The sequence below is a fragment of the Lissotriton vulgaris genome, chromosome 1_1 (genome assembly GCF_964263255.1).
Source record: "Lissotriton vulgaris chromosome 1_1, aLisVul1.2, whole genome shotgun sequence".
Lineage (NCBI taxonomy): Eukaryota > Metazoa > Chordata > Amphibia > Caudata > Salamandridae > Lissotriton > Lissotriton vulgaris.
The window spans coordinates 1,522,690,277-1,522,696,752 of NC_141685.1; positions in this window are offsets into that span (position 1 = coordinate 1,522,690,277).

Below are 6,476 nucleotides of genomic sequence, written 5' to 3' on the forward strand. Positions count from 1 at the left end.
TGGGGTCAGTTTTACCCATGGTCAGGCACAGTCTCATGAATAGGGCCGCCAAAAGCCAGGAAAGGCTAGGCTACAGCGCCAAGCGAGGCAGGCAGTGGGGAAAAAGCTGTATCCGTGGGAGACAAGTTGGGGAAAGTGGCAAGTGCAAGGCCCCCGGGAAGGAGGTTGAAGAGGGTAAGTGTCTGGGCCGTAGTGCAGGGCTGCAGGTTCTGGGCCCACGTAGGAGAGTTACGGTGAGTCAGGGCCCCCCGGTGAACAGAAATCCCAAGAAGGTTGGCAATGACGTGCGGGGCAGGTCCAGGAGAGGCACACAGTTCAAGGAGTGTCCACTAACAATGATGGCGGTGCCCGGCATGCGACACAGTGTGAGCTGGGGAGCACGCTGTAGCAAAGTCAAATGAGGCAGTCAGCCAGAGTCCGGTCGCATAGGCCGGGTCACCCACAGGGCCAACAAAACACAGGGCTGCGGGAGGAGACAGGGAGGATCTACTGGTCCCTCCACTCATGATGATGGGCGAAGAACAACGCCGAGCAGGTCCACAGGCCCCAATGAAGAAAGGAGTGGTGGTTGCAGAAGTCCGTGGGGCCTACGGTATGAAGACGAGAAGCAGCCATGCAGGCCCTGGCCCCTATGGTGAGCGCAGCAGGAGAAGGTGAGCCCGTGGGAGTAGAGGTGGTGGGGGCACGGCGTCTATGTCACAGGGCCAACGAGGGAAGACTGGAGGAGGTGGGTTCCAGCTGTAGGACGGGTAGGCCCAGGCCCCACAGTTTGGCGCGCGCACCCCCTACCCCTCCACGGATGCCCCTGCGGCATTGCCACTCACTGGGATCAGAAGAGGCCGGGCGGCTGGCAGGCTCTGATGGGGCGGTCTGGTTCCTGTGAACGGCCAAGGTGATGGGAAGAGGTTGCGGCTCTACAGTAACACGGCGCGGGCTCAAGCCGCGCGCCAGCTGCTAGGCCCAGCAGCTGTGCTCAGCCCCCAGCGATGGAAAATCAGTGCAGTGGCAGATGCGAAGGCCCAGAGGGGGATCGATCGACGCCCCCTTGTGAGGAGAGACAGGATTACGTGGAGCAAGGTGGTATCTCCACCGATGTCCGCAGGATCATGGCGGATCAACAGCTTGGCCTGCAGAGCCCACTCAAACTGCGGCCATATTGCAGCCGGCTAAGCCACACCCCCTGCCCACTACATTTCTGAAGCAGTTTACTAGTGGTTCTTTGTCAAAGTGTCAGTGATAACCTGTCCCTGAGCTGGTATTAACCTATCCAGTTATCTCTGCCACCCATTGCTTATGCAGGCACTGTCAGTGACAGTCAGCGCATGTGTTGGTGAGTGTAAATTAGCTGTGATTGTCCTAGTTAGCACCTATGTAGGAGCCAGTGCATGCTTGTGTAGTGCTGATTCCAGCTAGTGAGACTGCTGTTATGAATTTAGTATCAGCATTAATGTACAGGTTAGGATCTGCGGTCATGTTAGCATCCACTCTCCTATGCTTCTAGGCTAGGGGTTAATGTGAGAGAGGGCTGGCTGTAAGGCATGTGGAGGAGAGAGCAATAAGAGGGAGTCTTTTATGAGTGCCCTATTAAGGTGTAATTCTCTAAAGGGCAGACTGGTGAATCCTTTGTCAGCTCTCTGACCACATTTGAAAAAATACATCCTTTTAAAGGCCTAGTTCACTGTTCAACAGGGAAATGCATCCATCAATTATGTGGTGAAATTTGTTTTATGGCTGCTGGTGATTTTCTTTCTTCATGCAAAGTTCTGTGGAGATGGAAGGGGACTTGTTGGACCTTGGGGAAAACTAAATGGTTTTGATATTGTCTGGTATTCTTACCTTTGTTTCTCATTAGATGAGGGTGAGTATGGTGAATGTGGTAAATGTTGACAGAAAGAAGGCGTAGAGTGGATTCGGGAGGTCTGAGATTGTTTCCCCTTGTTCACTCCTGTATGTGATATATGGTAAAAGCTTTGTTTCAGCCCCCTTTAGGTATAGCCACATTTTGGTTAGCCACTTTCAGCAACGGCTTATTTTGAAATGTTCATCATGCTCATATTTTGGGTCTGCCCACAGCACTACCTTAATGTTTACACTCTTTTACTTTACATATTGCGTTGATGATTGGTGCACATAGTAGTCCATCTCCAGCACCTCAACTGATGAGCAGTGTAGTGTCTGCACACAGAAGGGGATTCCGGGACCAGTTTTCTTTAGTAGCTGCTAGATATAACCACTATCCATAAAGTTTTCCTTATCTTGTGGCAGAGCTGTGGGTTCTTACTATGGCAGCTGAGAGGAAAAATCAACTCCATAACCCAATCTATTCCAGCACTGTGAAGGTATCCCTTAATGAAAGGAGACAAACACTTGACATAGCAACATATCTGTGTTTTTAGTTGATGGGATCATGCGAAATTCCTGTCACTTTTCCTCACTGTTCTTTCCTCCACAGAGTCTCACTGACACAATGGTGAGTTTGTATGTTCAGTAGTTGACAGCCATTATGTAAAGTACGATCCACACGTTAGCTGTAGAATTAAGTTCTTTATTCAAGATAGAAACACCACCCTCGAAATGCAGTGCAGCTCCAGCCAACCCACGTAATACAAGGCAGCTCGAGCTAAGGAACACAGCACAAGCTAGAAACCCACAACACTACACACCTTCCCCCCACCAAATACAACAAATAAACAAAATAAAACAATCAGGAAATATAATCAGACTTCCATGAAGGATTATTTTTTACTCTCTTACCTAAGGAAGAAGATACATCCCAATTAACCTCAGTAGTAACAATGTTGAAAGATGTAGACTCCGTGGGAGGAGAACAAGAAGGGGAAACATCTTGAGGAATGGCTAAATCTCAACAGGAAGAGTCCACGCCATCTAAACAGTTGCCCTTCACAGGAGAGGTAGAGTCTAGATATATATCTCTGTTACTTTTAAGAACAGCAAGACGTTCGAGGTTCCAAACTTTACCATAGTTTACAATGACATTATGAACAATGGGGTAGCCCAATATAGGGAAAGGATCTGGGTATGTGTCGTTATAGAAAACAAGTGGTCCTAGACTAACCTTGTATCAATTTATCAACAAAAGGATATATATATATATATGTCAAAAGACTGATAAGGCACCAACAGTCTATGCGAAAGAAAGAAGGAAATTCAGTTTCAAGCCACTTGATATTGATTAATAACGTAGTTTAATCAATCAGATGAAGTATTTCATCAACAACCAAGGCATACAATTTTTATCACATGGTTATCATCATTAGACAGGAAGTGATATGTGAAGAATCAGTGCTCATGTAAAGAAAGGATAGAAGGTTATGGAAAAATAGGAGGGGGAATATTGTTAAACACAATTTTAACATATGAGATCCAATGTAAGTTACAGTCAGGTCTCTCTTTTCTGTTGAGGCCTACCCCTATACAAACAGTATAGCATGGAGCATTATAAGCTGTTATTTCCACAGCGTAATGTATTTTGTTTGTCAAGGTACGGGGAATATAGAGTAGGGTGTAGGCCTATCTCGGAGTCGTTGTGTTTTTATATAGGATATGTCCTAATTGTCCATGTATGTTTAATTGTAGCATCTTCCTGATACATGTACAGGACTATAGAACTAACGTATTGAACAAGATTTGTTCTTGGATTGTCACCAAACTTCTCATGGTGAGCATTTTAAAGCTTTTAGTCATTTAGGCACCTTGATCTGGGACTATGAAAGACTCCTGTTAGTACAGCCACACTAATATATCATGGTTATTTTCAGATACCCCCCCCACACCTGTCCTGAAGAAGACCCGCCGCTGAGGAACGAACTAACCCTTAAGCACTTGGGTTGAAACGTCGACGCCCTAGAGATAGGCCTACACCCTACTCTATCTTCGCCGTTACTTGACAAACAAAAGCTATTACGCTGTGGAAATAACAGCTTATAATGCTCCATGCTATACTGTTTGTATAGGGGTAGGCCTCAACAGAAAAGAGAGACCTGACTGTAAATTACATTGGATCTCATATGTTAAAATTGTGTTTAACAATTTTCTCTCTCCTATTTTTCCATAACCTTCTGAGGTTCCGTGACAATTTGAACCCGTGTTTTCAATATTGTCGGAAATACATCATATTGGTATCAGCGAACCGCAAATGATCCATTTAGCATATCCTGGTGTTTTCGCTATGCTACGAGCAAGAGTACTCCTGTTACAAACACATTTCCGATCTACCCATGGCATCCATCTTAGATCATGGCAGCCATTTTGTGTTTCTTGCCCTCACATACGCAATAACCTCTGATTTCTCCATTTCAATTAAGGACGCGTAGGCTTAACCGGAGATTCACCTCTCTAGTGACACGTGCACCTTAGACCAGAACACTCGGTAGCTGCATGACTCGACAAAAGCTGCCTCTTCTGCCCGAGGCCAGCCCTGCTATACTGGTTCTCGTGTCCGTTGGCCTGATCACGATTAGGCGGCCGAAGCTGGTAGCCTTGCCCATTTACAACCCACAAACATCCCTTATCCTACTTTCCTATCTTCCACACCTGGCTCCGTTCCTTTCTTTCTGAATCTTTATTAGGGGGAGGTAACGAAATTTACGATGAGGCGGTCCGGCTCTTGAATGCAATATTGACAAGGGATTGTGATGAACTAGTGGGAACCCCTCTTCGTAATGTTTGGCATCAGATATTATCGACGGTTCCTGTGTAACGCCAAATATTTATTGTTTAGGACACAAAGGTTCTGGGAATGTATTACATGTAAAGAATTTGCCTCAAGCTCAAATTTTCGTATATAAGGAGCAACCCTCTTTGTACAAATTGAACAGGCTCCTAGATACTGCCCGTGTGTAGTTTCTGTGACTTCTGTGTCCCTGCAGTAATAAACCTTTGGTCTTTGACGCCACCATCGAGAAGCCCGTGTTTCTGTTTATTCGTGCACCGAGACAGGCAGAACTCCGGGGTCTTCGGGTGTTGTCCCCTGACACCTCTGGACGGAACCAAAAAGTCCAGAACTCCAATTGGCGCCCCAACGTGGGGCGACGTCATTCGGTACCGGTCCAAAAGCCTGAAGAGTTCGAGGAGCTTCGTGTGAAGATTCCTGAGGGAGGCGCCCCACTTCATCGATCCCGGCATATCGCAAAAGTGGCCCGAAGTTCTCTTCCACGAGGGTTCCCGTTCAGGACGGCTGCAGTGGGCCGTTGCCTTGACCGTCGCCCTGTCTTGGACCCGAGGTGCAGTCCTTAGTACGGCGAGACAAGACGGGTTTCTCCTTGGTGACGTCTTCAGTACCTCAGTTAAGTATTTAGTGGTTGCTAGTTGGTTACTTCGTGAGGGTTGTTAAAATCCTTTTTGGTTCTTGGTTTGGTTTGGTTTTGTAAGATTATCACTGGTTGTTGTTCTGGTTACGATAATCTATTGGTTTAGTTTGGGTATCGAAACATCAGTTCGCTTTTGGTAGGCCTAAGTTCTTGGTTCAGGTGCACATATCTGTTTCTTGTTTTGTTCGTTTTGTGTTCCGGATTGCAAAATGGTAAGTCGGAAAAATTGTATGTTGTCTTGTTTTGGTTGCAACAGTGATTCACGATTGGAGGACTCATGTCTGGTTCCTCCGATTGGGACTCCTCTATATGATCTGTATTGTAAACATGGCGTGGGTCCTATATCTTATAATGAGGTATGGGTCCGCTATACGGAAAAGGATGGTGTCCTTAGTTGGCCACTGCATGGTAGTTTTGAACCCGAAATCCTTGATAATTTAGAAGCAAAATTGTTTAGGAAGAAAGCCCGGCCGGCAATGTTTGATTCTTTCCGTTACTGGCGAAAAGAATCCAAACAGAGAGAAATTAAAAGGTTGAAGAAAGAACAGAAAGAGCAAGAGTTGACTTTAGAACAGGCTGTTAAGCAGCTGCAAGTCAACGAGTCTGAGAAGGCCGTAGAGGTGGCCATTAGAGAACATAATTTAGCGATCGACAAGTGCTATCCTGCCTTGCCATTGAAAACAACTAAGATACTAGAGGACCCCGAAAACGATCCTCTGTTGTCTTACTTGTTACAGTCGCCTCCACCGTATGCACAAGGTGCTACGGCTCCACCTGTACCGAATGTTCAATTGCCGGTTGCTGGACAACCTGGTATTCCTGCTCCTGCCCCTCAGAATCAAGCTCCTGTACCTCCTATAATTAATGTGAATATTCCTTCGCACCTCCACTCCCTGGGTTGCCGGCTTCTTTACCTATACCTGTATCGTTTACACCTACTGTTTCACAAGCTGCCTTGCCTGATACTCCTACTATTCCTGTGCTATCTATTCCTACTGCTTCTGTGTTCTCTACATCTGCTAGTATTATGACTCCGCTTACTGTTCGTCGAAGAATCACTGATTCCGTCTCTAATATTCTGTCTCCTTTCTATAAAACCTTAATTAAGACTCCTGCCTCTGACTCTGTACAGAGACGCAGTCAGCT